The sequence below is a fragment of the Peromyscus leucopus genome, chromosome 2 (genome assembly GCF_004664715.2).
Source record: "Peromyscus leucopus breed LL Stock chromosome 2, UCI_PerLeu_2.1, whole genome shotgun sequence".
Classification (NCBI taxonomy): Eukaryota; Metazoa; Chordata; class Mammalia; order Rodentia; family Cricetidae; genus Peromyscus; species Peromyscus leucopus.
Window position 1 is genome coordinate 100984927 of NC_051064.1, and position 14664 is coordinate 100999590.

Consider the following 14664-nt stretch of genomic DNA (forward strand, 5'->3'; position numbering starts at 1 on the left):
GCAAACAGTGGGAAAAAATAATTGCTGAGGCCCAGCCAAGCATCTCATCGATCAGTAGTGGGCACCAAACTGTATTCCAACTCTCCTTCTCCTTAACGGGTTTTCCTCGAAATAAGCCAGGTATTTTTTTAAAGGTAATTGACAAGAGTAGTGCTTATCGGCAATTGGGGAAGAAAGGAGGAAGCCAAGATGGAGGGGACAGTGGTCAGTACATAGGAAGCCAACGTGAAATGGGCGACTACACATTGTCACACAGTAAAGCTGCTACATTCGGTGATTTGATACATGATATATGATGATAATGATACATTTAATGATGTGTATACCTCAGAATCACCAAAAGCAAGGAATTTGAATGTCCCCATGACAAAGAAATGGTACTGTTTGAGGTGAGAGAGGCACTACTACCCTGACATAGTGATTGGACAGGGTGTCCATGCATCGAAACGCTGTACTCTACCTCCGGAAATGTGCATAGTTATAAGGTATAATTCTATATCATTTCAAAGAAAATTATAAAAGGTAATTTGTGGTAGATGAAGCCTGTATGAAGAATCTCAATGGTGCTCTGTTTTTATAAGGTGTTTCATACGGTGTAGATGATCTGGTTTTGTAGCGTGTTTGATTTGGTTTAGATGATCCCCCTGCCTCACTGGTACTGGAAATTTCCACTCTTCTGTCTCCACTCTTCTCTTGCACAATCATATGTAAGTACCAAGCCCCTGAGGACCTGAGAGCACCAGCTTTTGTACAGGTGTGGGACATGCCCAACTTATCTGGAAGTCACTTCCTTTAAATGTTACACTCTCAAGCCTTTCTCCCTGTGTTTAGCAGCAATGCTACAAAACTATCCCAAATGGATAGCAACCCACCCATTTTCACCAGGATCAGAGAAGGCCACATACTGGGCAGCTCCTGACCCTCATTACAATCAAGAAAACCACATTCTTTCTCCTCCTCCCTTGTTGCCTTCCTCCTTCCTTTCCCCCATTTAAATGCCTCTGCTTATCTTAACCACTATCAGTCAAATCAAGTCATGGAATTTTATCAGGAGCCAGCTGTGTGCAGTATTCTAGGAGAGATACAAAAAATACTCCACTGAGTACCTGTCTCAAAGGTCAAAGCTCTGAACACCCTCAGGGGTTAGCACTGCCTACCAGTGATACTATTATTTCAGCCCCATCCCTATCTCTCAAGTCAGGACCATCAACTGAGCTGATAGAAGCCAAAGTTCTTTGTAAAATTAATCTTTTCTAATCATGTGAACTGTTGTTACTGGGATCGTTGAGGGGACAGACTGATGGTAGTTAAAAGAGAGCTCTAAATCTCCGTGGAGATTAGGGTCAATGTCTTTAAAAAGTGGCCAATAAATTGGGTTTAGGTTGGGATCCAGCTGAGAGACGTTTCCAAACTTGAAAGAGACTAGCCTTCCAATCATTAGCATGAGTAAATTGACGGTGCCTTCATCTATATTTCTTCTCATTGTGGGCAGTTCTTAGCTGTCCTGTGCACCTCCCTCGAGTTCTCTGTGTCCCCAAAACAAAGGACTCTCTGCTTGTACAACTTCCAGGTTTGAGGCTGCCCTTGGGTTGAGCATGTAACCCCATTTCAGCAGATCTAAAGGGAATTTCATATGATGCTATAACTCTTGTCCATGAAACTCAGTGCTCTTTAACTGTAGGGCTAAGAAGCTACTTAACTGGGTGTAGTGGCAGATGTGATTCCAGTACCTGATCATAAGTTTAGGGTCGTCCTTGGCTGCTTAGTAAGTTCAAGGCCAGTCTGGGCTAGATGAAACTCTGTTTAAAAACACACAAACAATCAAAAGTGAACTGTTTGAACTTTCTCCTATAGAAAACGTTTCAGAATTCTAATGCATTAAATTATGTTTATATATACATTATAAGTATAATTACATTGAGATGGTGAAACTATTAATAGACACAATTATGCCAGTCAAAATGTTGTAAATTCCAAACAGTTCAGTGCAAAACTTAGAGTCAAAATTGATTAAGTAATACATTTAATTGCAATTACTTTTTAAATACTGTAAGGGATGAACTTCTTTCAGGGATAAACTTATTTCTAGGTTAAGTTGATTTCATTTTTAAAGGTCAAAATTAAGTATGTCCTCTGTTCTTATAAGAGGTTATTAAATAAATAAATACATTTCAAAAAATATTTAAAGGCATCTAAGGAGGACTATTTTTGCAGTTAACTGGTGACCCCAGGTTTGCAGAATTGAGGCTCTAGGTTTCAATGACTATATGCACAGTTTAATTTTGAGAGTAGCATTAGTTCATTGCAGCCTTTTAAATTGTGTATTAGAAGCTAGGCATGGTGGTGCACTGGTAATCGCATTACCCAGGAAGCTGAGGCAGAAGGCTTAATAGTTCAAGGCCAACCAGAACCACCTAATGAAACCATGTCAAAAAACAAAAACAAAAATCACCTGTTGTGCTTGCTTGGGTTCCCACACCTGTCAATTCTGATTTGACTGCCAGCAGCCACTCTTCAGATTTCAGGGTACAAGTTTACCAACTTGTATGTCTAGCTGAGACATATAGGGCCCATTATGCGTGCCAGTAGAACGACATCAGACTGGTAACAATAGTCCATTGATCACAGACACTCTGCGGCACTAGCATAAATTAGGGGAAATGATTAAATCTCCCACAATCCCCTGCAGTAATGGGAACAGTTGCCGTCACAGAACACTGCCGTGGGATCAATGTCCTGGCTTTTCTTCTGCATTTATGGAGCAGTGGGAAAGCATCATTCTGTGACAGTGTTCTCCCCCCATTATCTCCTTAGTATTGGCACCTGCTCATTAGAGAATGATGTGCCAGAGAGCATCAGTAGAAAACAAGGGTCTGCTCTTAATGACGCTTATCAGAGAAATTTCACCTGAATAAAGGGTTACGACAGAAAAGCACCATTACAAAATGAGTGCTCTCACCACCCTTCAAAAAGTGTGCCTACCTTTTTATCAAGGCTGATTTCTTAATGTCAGAAAAGAACCTAAATCCGCCCTTTTTATTGAAATCTAAAAAGATATCTTCTCACATACACCTACACTCTGTATTGTGTGCCACATGCATATATGACAAAGCATGCTCACCAAAATTGCTCTTGTTGTTTTTATTCCAAAGCCTATTTGCAGTACCTGGTAATGTGACAGACATTCAATCAATATTTGTTGAATAAATAAATACAAAGCTGGCGACCATGTATGTCCTATCTTGTCCTTTGAGTCTGATCAAACACTTTGAGATCAGAGTGCTGGTGCATTTGATGAAGGAAAAGGGGGAGCCTCATTGGCTTTGGAGAACCCAGTTGCACAGTTTTGTAAATACAGAAGCTCCCAAGGAAAAAATACTGCGTTTCAGCTAGTCCTGTGTAAATAAATTACCCAAATTACCAGATCCTTTCATTTCATATTTGAAAGTGAGCTCTGTAAATATCCTAGAATGGAATAAGAACAGAGACAGTGCTGACTGGCAACAGAGACAGTGCTGACTGGCGAGGCTCACCTGTGAACTCCTCTCTTCCTGTTCCTGTCCCCATCCCCAGGTGCTGGTGGCTCAGCCTGTGGCTCAGACTTAGCATAAGGGAAGGAGGAGCATTACAACTGACTCCACTCCAACCACCACAGCCTTTGAAGGCTTGTTTGAGAGGAGAATAATAAGAAAAAGAAAGACAGGATGCTTTATAAAATGGGGAAGTAGAAATTAAGAACTAAAAACTAAAAATTTCATTTCCTCCCACGATCAAATCTGCAATCTTTGTAAACTGCTCCGGATTTCCATTTCCTCATGTGAAAGCATTGGAAACAACAAAATAGTCCCACCTTCCACTTCAACTTTGAGAATATCAAACAATGATATAATGAAATCAAAAGCTACCATTTACTGACTTCACACTATGTACAAAGTACTGTATGTGTCATTATCCATGGGATGCCTTCAATATACATGGGGTATCCTTAAGCTATAGAGCTTTAATGAAATATTGTATATCTTTTTTGGTGAATACTAGAAAAACTCTAAAGCAATTATAAGAGGTATGATACTATGAAATTTGTTAGAAAACACATTGTATGCATCTGTAAGTATGATCTACAAAACTCTGTCCAAAGTGGAAGGTGAAATAGAAAAATAAGTAAGGTAGAAGCTGGCCTTGAAGTGACTACCACTCACTGAATGGAAAGGGTTGAAGAGTTGAGTAAGTGCTGTATGATAGGACGTGGGGGACAGAAAGCATCACAGTTTGGGAGTTTCTTCATTGGCTTGGGCCATAATCTCCCACTGCACTTGTTGAGAAGGGCTTGTTTACCAACCCTCCCACGATCAATGGCACAGCAGTGGAGCTGGTACCTCTAATCTTCTCTTCCCAACAGCCAAGTATCACCTGCCCCATCCCTAAAGTGTGCAGCTGGCACGAACTCTAGGAAGTCCACAGGAAGTACATGAGCTGGGACCACCCTGAGCTAGCAAAAGAGATCATCCCTCATATGTACCAAAACCTCCCTGTCTTAAATAGGTTTGTGACTTACAGATGGATAAAGGATAAACAGAGGTACATGATAGATCAGAATTACTTCAGATATGATATTTTGCTTTATCTGTTAGATATTGTTAAAAATTTCTTGAACTACAACACAAGTAGTTTTAATCTGTGATATAAAAAAAAAATACCTTTAAGTAGTGACCTTAACATTGCTATAGTATGAACATAATGTAGATATTGACTAGGCTATAATTTGATTAAGAAAGAAGGTATATTGGGTAATATTTTGGCACTAAAATGCTGCTGGAATTTTAAATATTTAAGTGTTTTATAAGCAACAGCTAATTTCAACACATTATTCTCAAATATATACATACAGTATATACACATATGAGCTGTACCTAAATGTGATTATTTTACATATGTCCATTTAATTTATTTCAAAAGTGATGGGATATCAGATCACTTACAATAGTATTTACAAGCTGATTTCTCTCTCATTTACCTTCTATTTCTCTACCATAGTAATGAATCTATTTAAACAATAAATGATTGAGTATAACACCATATTTCATATAGAAATAAAGGTTACCAATGCTTTTTAATAAGGTAGATTTTTAATACTCCAGAGCAAGAATCTTTTCTATGAGGAATGGGAAGAGAGGAAGAAGGAAGTCTTTGTACCCATGCAGATCCCTGCAGTCCTAGTCTCCCTGTCTATTCTGGGTGTCGGCTTCTGATGGGCCTGTGTGCTCAACCCGTTTTCCTGCAGACAATTACAATAATTTATCCAACTCCATCCATCCACAGTCTTCAGTTACATCATAAACTCATCAATTAATCAAAGACATGCCACCCATTTGGAGATGATGGGTGAAGTCGTCCTAGGAGATTCCGGGAAGTGCTCACATGCATATAGTAAATCAGAGACTGAGTTCTGATGGATTTCTGAACAGCACTCCAAGTACTCCAATAGAGAGGGTTCCCTCCAGCCCTGATCACAATGTATGTCTCTTAAATGAGAGGTAGGGGGAGAAACCAAGCATACAAGATCCCCTCATTTTACACCATTTCTTAGAGGTGAAAAATTAAACTGAAATGGAAATATTGTACGTGTTAAAAGCAGTTTGTTGGTGTGACTTCTTAGAACCAAGGATTACTCAACCCACCTTTCTTATCAACTAAAAGCCTGTCTGATGCTTTTGGATTTTTAGATACAGGTCTGCTGTGATCCTTGGTTCTCTGGTTTGTTTTGGTGTGAGGGCCTGCTTATGGCCCAGCGACTTGCAAGGCTATGGAGAGTGGGTGCCACCCAGTCCCTGCTGCTGTTCAGGACTCACTCAAACCATGCTCCTGAGCACCAGGTTTGGATGTGGGCTGTGTATCTTCTCATTCTTTGTTTTGAGTAATTCCAAGTTCTAGGCACCTACTTTGCATATAACAAGGGGTGGATTAAAGTTTCCACTGGCATAGATAGAAATGATTGAGCATGTTAGAACTTTTGGCAACTTCGGCCACGTATCCATTTCTAATCTGAATGCCTCATGGGATCCCCACTCTTTTGCCATGTTAGCAAGCCTAACCTAGAATTCCCTCAGCTATCACCAGCTTCCAGCATTAATGACTTCTAAATACCACTTGGACTGGATGCCAGTCAGAACACATCATCTGCTCTTCACCCGTGTCAGGAAGAGTGAAGTTTACCAAAGTCACCCTGCAGCTGTTCTTGAATCTCAGGACTCCTTAGGTGCTTACAAAAGCCACACCATGTGTTCTAATATCCAGTCCATGTGTGAGGGCTGAAAGTAGTTAGTAAGGGACGTTGAGTATTTTTCAGGGCCAATTATTATTTGACATTTGTCATTTTGTGATGGTGACACCTGCTTCTAATTTTAAAAGTTCTTTCATCCAGTGGTTGTTTCTTTTCTTTTTTTCCTCAGGAATTATTTTATCCTCCAAAGATTTAACTAGTAATTTTTCTCCTTCGATGTGCTTGAGTTTGAGTTTGTCTATGAGCATTGAAAAACCTTCTGCTGCCTTCAGCTATGAAAAGGAAAAAACCCTTCATAACACAAAGCCATTGAATTGAGCCACATACATTTTTGTCCTAGTCACACAGTAGGAGGTTTTGCAGAGAGATGACTTATTACGGGTCACTGTTGTTTGAGTTACATGGCGATTGTTTTGCACTAACTAATACCAGAGCTGGAGAAAAACTTGAGCAGTGCAGGAATCCCTTAACTCCAACACGTATAGTTAGCTGCCTTTCACTGCCAAGGGCAAATTAGTAGCCATCAGTCATTTGAGTCAGTGAGTGGAAGGGTTAATGGAGAAAGCTGGCTTAGTCTTTTTTGATCCTTGTAGTAGTCACTCGGTTGGGAGATAGCCAGTTGTAGTGCCCAGTGTGGTTCGCTGTGTTGTTTTTAGCCTATATAAAGACCTTTTGCTCACAAGTGCTGGATAAAGTTCATCACATGAGGAGAAAAAGCTGTGAACGATGGTGCACAGCTAGCAATCCATCCTGATTGGTCTGTGGGGAGTTGTCTGCTTAAAATTGGATCCTTGTGTTGAGTTTCCAAAAAAGGTGTGAATGTGAAAAAGAAGTGTTAACTCATGACTCCAGAGAAAATGTCGGCCATGAGCAGTTTTTAGTTTAAGTAAAAACCAAACTTTAAAAATTGGATAAATAAGACAAGTGGGGGAAAGGGTGAGTCATTAACTCCAGATTCAAAGCATTATGGAGAAGAAGCAAGTTTCACTGAACTTGAATGCGACACTCAACAGAGACATTGATTGAATGGAACTGACTCATTTTCTTAATTGATATGCAAAGCTCTGCCAAGCATTTACCCTTAGTGTCAGATAAGTAATTTTTAATAAAATATTTCCAAGACATGAAGACAGTTAAGAAAACAGCACGGTTTTTAATAACTGCACTCGTAAGTAAACGGATCTATCATTATGTTGTCACAAAGAATGACAGAGAGCAGAAACATGCTGCTGATCCCTCACAGATAAGTGTGTAATGTAATTAGACAGACACCCTTCCTCTGTCGAATGCAGCATTAATCATTAGAGATGCAACTTACTCTCTTTGATATGTCACTGTTGTTAAGGAGGAAAAGCAAGCCGGGCAGATACTGTGCTGCAGTGACTCATGTATTTGTATGACTGGTGTCAGAATTTCTTTCAGTTTTTGAATGTCTAAATACTGCTAATAATACTCTGGCCTTTTTGCATGCATGAAGATGTAGTTGAGATCCAGCAGTTTGCTTTGTTTTACAAAATATCAGTGCAATGAGTATTCTTGAACTCAAAATATTTTTAAGCTTTGAGATGGCCTTTGGGCTCGTCTGTCTGAAATGATGGTACAATTTATAGACAGATTTTCCTATAAGGGATGGGCTTGAAGTTGTCTGCATTAAATAATAGCCTAAGAGAGAAACTTTCTGTGAAAAACTCCATCATCAAATGATGAACCGCACAGCCTCTTTCCAACATTCATAAGCACTCACTTTAAAAAAAAAATCCATTTTCTTTTACTATATAGCTCTGTCTTGAACTGTAAATTGCTGAATAGTTATAAAGGGATATCAACTCAATTCACTGCACAAGTCCATCTTCCCCCTTTCCCAGTGACTCAAAGGCCTTTCAGGGCACAGAACGGGGTTGTTGAAGGATGGCAGGCAGATTTCGCTAAGTAACAGGTGGAGGTCAAAGTAGTTTATTTGTGGGGATGAACACGTACAGAGATGGAGCATCAGATGCTTGGCCATAATAAGGTTTAGCAAGAAAACGCTGACTGTACCAAGCCGAGATTCCCGCTGACAGGACCTTTTCTCGTGTTTATTACTTGATTTCACAGTTCAAGCAATTTGAAGAGACCTAAAACTATATTCTCTTTCCCTTATGAAATGTTTCAATCAGCTTCAAATTTTTCACTTCAAATAAAGTGATGGGTGCTTTCCATGTATCCAAGGAACACTAAGGTAAATAGAGTTCTTTTACCGGCATTACCTCACACATCCTCCAGATTAAATTTTACCACTTGAACCCTCAAATTCCACGTATTTGATCATGATTATAGTGACAGATCGGAACATATTTTAATAAACACTTAAGTTTGCATCACCGAGGCTAATGTTATTTGATCAGAAAAACATCAATGAGGATTGTGACAAAGCTGGAACACTGCATTCATTGCCTGTGGCTTCCTGGAGATGAGAGGAAAAGCCATTGAGTTCACTACCCTTTCATATTGTGCACAAACTTTGCTTCTTGAGACTACAAATGACCTGCGTGTGCCTGATTTTTACAATAAAATCCCTCAAAACAATGTTACCATTGCTGTCCAACAGAATGAGAAGGTCGCAAGTTAGTTGACATCACACAGACTTTGAGAGGTGCCGCACATATCTATCTCCACCTTAATGCCAACACATGCATCTTCCCTGTGGAGTGCTGTGACCATCAGCCACACATGACTCTAGACACCCAAACTGTGGTGAAGCCGAGCAATGGAATCTCTAAATTAATTCATGTGCATTGGAGTAGCTTCATGTGGCTGGCATCTACCATATTGGACAAGGCAGATGCAAACCAAACACAGGTGTTACTGTTGACTTTTGCATCTGTATATCTAAGCAGAATGTTTCACCATGTTGCAGTGGGGTTTTTTTTTATGCAAAGAAAATCATTTGTTTTTCTCACAAATTTCTTCCTTCCCCACAGTCCTGTGAATGTGAGTGATGGCTGTGTTGAGCCAAAGCCAATCTTTCCCCTAACATATGGTGGGAAGAAAGACGAGGGCAGTGGGGTAGGTAGAGAATATGCTGTCTCCTGGACACATATGAAACATGACACACAATTTGTTTATTTTTGTCCTATCACTGGGCTGTGTTTTTGCCTTTTTGTGTTTAAAGAAAGAAGTGACATCATGCTGCCCCAGAAACCAGGTTTCCATGTAGTGTTTTTCTTATGTCTATGCTCAATTTCAGTAGCTGTACATAGCTCTTCCTATTCACAAGACAGTTGGAATACATTAGAGATTCATTACTTCTTTCCCCTAGAATGATCAGTATACTGTTTTCCTCCATACTCCTTAAAAAAAAAAAAAAAAAAAAAAAAAAAAAAAAAAAACCTGAAAAAAAATATCTTTTATGTTATAATATGTTTTATTTTTTTTTTATTTATTTTTTTAAATATGTTATTTTATATATTTTATAAATATGTTATTATTTATGACATGGTAATTCTTCAGAGGTTTCCTTGTAGTTTCCTTTAAATGGCTGCATACAGAGTGAGAAGGATAGACTTTGGAAGCTTCTTAACTTTCATTGTATTTTCTCCATCATAAAAATGATGTCCAGACATTTTTATTCACTGAAAGGGACTAATAGCCAAATGTTTTACCTCACAATTACCCAGTGTGTTAATTATAGTAAGTTATGTTACGGTGAATCCTAATGGTTTTTTATCATTAGTCCAAAAATCTAAGAAAGGAACAAAATCTTGAACTACATCATCATGTCATGTACTCTGTGTTGATACCTGCTGGACCAGAACGGTCCTAAAACGGTCATTAGTCTATCCAGTTAGCACCTCCACTTAGCATCCTGGTTGTTAAAGCTGATCTAATCATGTGGAGTAGTTGCATGGTTCCAGAAAAGCCCTGTTCTTGCCAAGGGCAGGGCAGAGAGTGTGGCATAACCCTGCAGTTGGAGAGATGGGTCTGAGCTTTCATCCTGGGCTTGAGAAATGTCAGTGAAATTGATACCGACACTATTAGTCTAATAGACCCAACTGGGCTTGCTGTTCCCCAGACTTACACCTGAAAGGTAGTTGAATGTGAGAGTCTGCATGTAAGAGACCAATCATAAAAGTGGTTAACAACATTTACAGGAAGAAAAGTTCTTCATTGCCACTAATGAACTGGCCTTAATCCAGCTCCTGGTACGGCCATATCACCCAGGTAAAGAGTGCCTTTCCTTCAGTATATACTACTGTTCTGAGGTGGTGGCACACACCTCAGCACTCAGGGAACTCAGGAAGGAGGGTCAGGACTTTTACACTAGCCTAGCTGCACAGAAAGGAAGAGAGAGAGGAGTAAGGGAGGGAGAGGGCAAGAGAAAGAAAGACTAAGAATGATTGTCAGAAGAGTGTTACACAGAACGGAGAACGAATCTTGGCTGCATGGGTTCAAATCCAGGCTGTTCTACTTACTACCTGTGGCCTCTCACCTTCTCAGTCTTTCCCGCTCAGGCACCCTCTCTCTGAGCCGACCTTCCAGGCATGCTTTACTTGCTCCCACCTGCAGAAGGTTCACCCCGCCTTCTTCCCGCCCTGGTGGTGCGGCAGCCCCAGGGTGCTGTTTTGTTTGGTGCCGTTTCAGTTACCCATGAGCCTCTGCACTCCAGAATATTAATATTCATCTTGACTTTTCAAGAAGGAGAGATTATATCTGCTTAACTTATATTGCCTTGAGTCTGCATATAACTTTTCCTTAGCAGGACCTTCCTTTGTCTAATGAGGCTACAATCAAAGTTTGTCCAGCCTGACTGTCCAGCAATTTTCCAAGACCATCTGCAGGCATGATCTAGAACAAATTTCTTACTATCCTGTAATCTATACATCATGCAGCATTAGATTGGAGGGAGGCAAGGATAATACCTGTATGTCTGAAATAAAAATGTAAAGACTTGAGATATTTGTAAGTACCACAGCTGAAGTCATAGTCTTGTTCTGCCTGTACTCTCTGGAGCTTAGGGTCCCCATCAAGTCCTCACAGCCATTGGCAGAATTCAGCCTTTTGGCTTTAGGACTAAGGTCTTTTCTTTCTTAAAGTTTTATTCCTTTAGACAGTACATTAAAATTGAAGACTGGGTTCATTAACAGAAATCCCCACTAGTTATTATTTGCACAGTAATTATATAACCTGGTGCACAGATAATGGGTACAAAAAGCTTTAATGAGGAGTTTATTTATTTTAAAGTAATGTACAGAAACCAAACTATTTCAAAAGCAAAAGCCAAGATGGATGTTCTGTAGCTTTTAACATCGAGGATTATAGCCGCATTTTGAAATTTCATCTGGTCAATTAAGTATACAAAACAAATTAACCAAAACATACATTATGTATGTAGAAAAATATTAAAGTATATAATAAGGAAATGTGCTCAATATAAGTCTTTAAAAATTGAAAACACAAAGTAATTTTGAGCTTCATGACAGCCTTAGGGTTCACATTACTTGACTGGGATAAATTTAGACGATTAGGCATAGTCTGGCTTGTTGTCCTTACATGCTGACTGAGCTTCTTCCCTCTTTAACTCTTTCAAGGGGAGTTTAAAGTGTGTGTGTGTGTGTGTGTGTGTGTGTGTGTGTGTGTGTGTGTGTGGTGTGTATGTGTGTGGTGTGTATGTATATGTGTGTGGTGTGTGGTGTGTGTGTGTGTGTGTGTGTGTGTGTGGTGTGTGTGTGTGGTGTGGTGTGTGTCCACACTACAATGTGCATGCATGTGGAGGTCAGAATACAGTCTGGATGTGGGCCTCACCTCTCACCTTGGTTGTAGGCAGGGTCTCTCACTGTTCGTGCTGCTATACTGTGTGTTCCAGGCTAGCTGGCCCGGAAACATCCAGAGACTCTCCTAGCTGGGCCTCCCATCCTGTCACAGGAGTGTGGGGACTAAGTAAGCATGGTTTCACCTGGCTTTGTGTAGATTCTCGGGCCTGAGACTCGGGGCCTCATGCTGGAGCAGCAAGGCTTAACCGCTGAGCTTTTCCCAAGCCCATATTTTGCTATTAAAAAGAAAACAAACAATAGCAACAAAAAACACAAACTCCAGGTGGTGGTGGCGCACACCTTTAATCCCAGCACTAGGAGGCAGAGCCAGGCAGATCTCTGTGAGTTCGAGGCCAGCCTAGTCTACAGAGCAAGATCCAGAACAGGCACCAAAACCACACAAAGAAACCCTGTCTCAAAAAAAAAAAAAAAAAAGAAAAGAAAAGAAAAGAAAAGGAAGAAAAAAAACCTCAGTTAGCAACTTGATCATTCTTGACTTGTTACTGCCAAAGTTGTACTTAAAGTTCCATTTTTACACATCAAACGTGGAGAGAAAAGAAGAACATTTTGAAACAATCACAGCTTTCTTAAGTCAGTCTCTTGCTCCCTTCAATAAAGTTGATTCAATACCACGACTACAACCATGATTCCATTGTTCAAAAACAAAAATAAAATCTACAGTCTTCAAAGTTTTGACGTTTTCCACTGCTATTCTATTTCTGTGTCTTTCCTAACATGTAATTCAGGCATTTGACTGAATTTAAAATAGCAGAATCATTGGCAGCTCAAAACTTCATTTGTGCAACAGAGGTTTGAATGACTTGGGAGGTTTGTCTACACTCCAGTGCTTTATTATTTACTTTTTTATTTGAGCCTTTTCCCTCACTGTAGTTGAATCGTAAGACCTGCTTATGTCACTGGCAGTGAGTGTTCATCTGTGACCTCAGTGTTCCCTACCTGTTAGCACACTGGTATGATGTAGTCTGTAGACTTTTCAACAAACAAGTATAATTAATGCCACTGGGACTAGTGACTTTGTTTTTAATTCAGATCAAGTAGGAATTGACCTAGAAAGGATTTGATTGAGGAGTATGAATAGCATGAGATCACATCTGACTAGAAATGTACAAGCTAGTTTGTTTTTCTCTTGGGATGAAAACTTTAAATTTTGTTATACCAAAGCATCTCTGTGTGAAGTCACAGGTAAAAGTGAAATCCATACAGGGAGTTTAAAGGTTGCGCACACACTCACACACATGCACACGCACACACAGAATCTATTGGGACCCTTTGGTATGTTTCAGAACCTTTGATCACCATCTTCAACTTAGAGAAGGCCAAAACAGACACACTTTACATGCACATTTATTTGGATATCATGTTAGAAAATCAAGTTAAAATCTGGTTAAAAAAAAAAAAGACATGTTTCGATATAGCCAAACAAGCTGACATTTGGGCCATGTCTGTATCTATGAAAACTCTCACTGTAATTCATGGTACTAGCAATTACTCAGTGACAGCTGCATATTAATAACAATAATCCTATTACTTATTTTTCTAGTTTGCCCAAATAATTCTCAGACCATTGACAAAAATCATAGGTAGACATGTATAAATGAACTTTTCTTCTTCTGATGCAGTGCAGACCACGTTTATGCTGGAAACTTGAGATCCCAGATTTGTCCTGTGATATGGAGCCTTGAAGTCATTTCCTTTATTTTTACATCCAAATTTCGGTTGTCTCAACTGGCACTCTCCCAAATGGACAGATGCCTCCAGTTGTATCTGTCGGCATGGTTGCAGGGAACACCACCAATCCAGTCATTACAAAGGACTCTTTCCTCAGTATTTCCCCGCTATTTTTCTTTTCAAAGCATTTCCTAAGTTTGAAATGTTGTGAAAACCCTAGACTCTGGAGCAAAAAAAAAAAATGCTATTTTTAAAAACAAGCTTTTGTTGTATTTTGTTAGAGTAAAGGTAATATATGTTCATCACAGAAAAGGCAAATAAGCAAAACAAAGGTGAGGAAAACCATAGAAATTTAACTCACTGAGGGAGCCACGGTTACAGTTCACACATATCTTCTAGTTCTTTCTCTGTGCACAGAAAAAAAAAACCACTTAAACTGTATTGTACACCCTGTGATTGATGTATTAAAACACCCCATGTTATAATTGGTTTTTCAGTCAACATTATATTATATTATAAATATCTCCCATGTCATTATTCTTTTATAGTATTCTTTGCATTGGTTAGACCATATTTACTGAACCAGTCCCAATTGCTTGTCTTTTAAGTTTTTTTTTTAACTTTTATCTTTTCTTTTTCTGTTCTATAAATAATTCACTGAAAGAACATCTGAGCTGCTATTATCAAGGGCATTTTTATGTTAAAAAAAAGCTAAATTATTTAAAGTGTAGAAAAATGCTTTGGTGCTGAAATAAGGTAACTGACAAGACAAAATGATTGCATGTGAGGCTGTCTTTGTGTGCTTAGGCAGCCTCCTTTGTAAGGGTCCCAGAGGTCACAGACACGTGACCGAGTCACTGGAAGAGGTGAAGCCTGTGTAAGTCAGATTTCTATTGCTATGACAAG

The 14664-nt window shown here is 39.4% G+C and overlaps 1 protein-coding gene across 7 annotated transcripts in view; it reads left to right on the top strand.

Moving 5' to 3' along the window:
• The window catches only part of Nfia (nuclear factor I A), a 542815-nt gene that overhangs the window by 450694 nt on the left and 77457 nt on the right, over nt 1-14664 (top strand). The gene's annotated exons all lie outside the window — the stretch shown is intronic.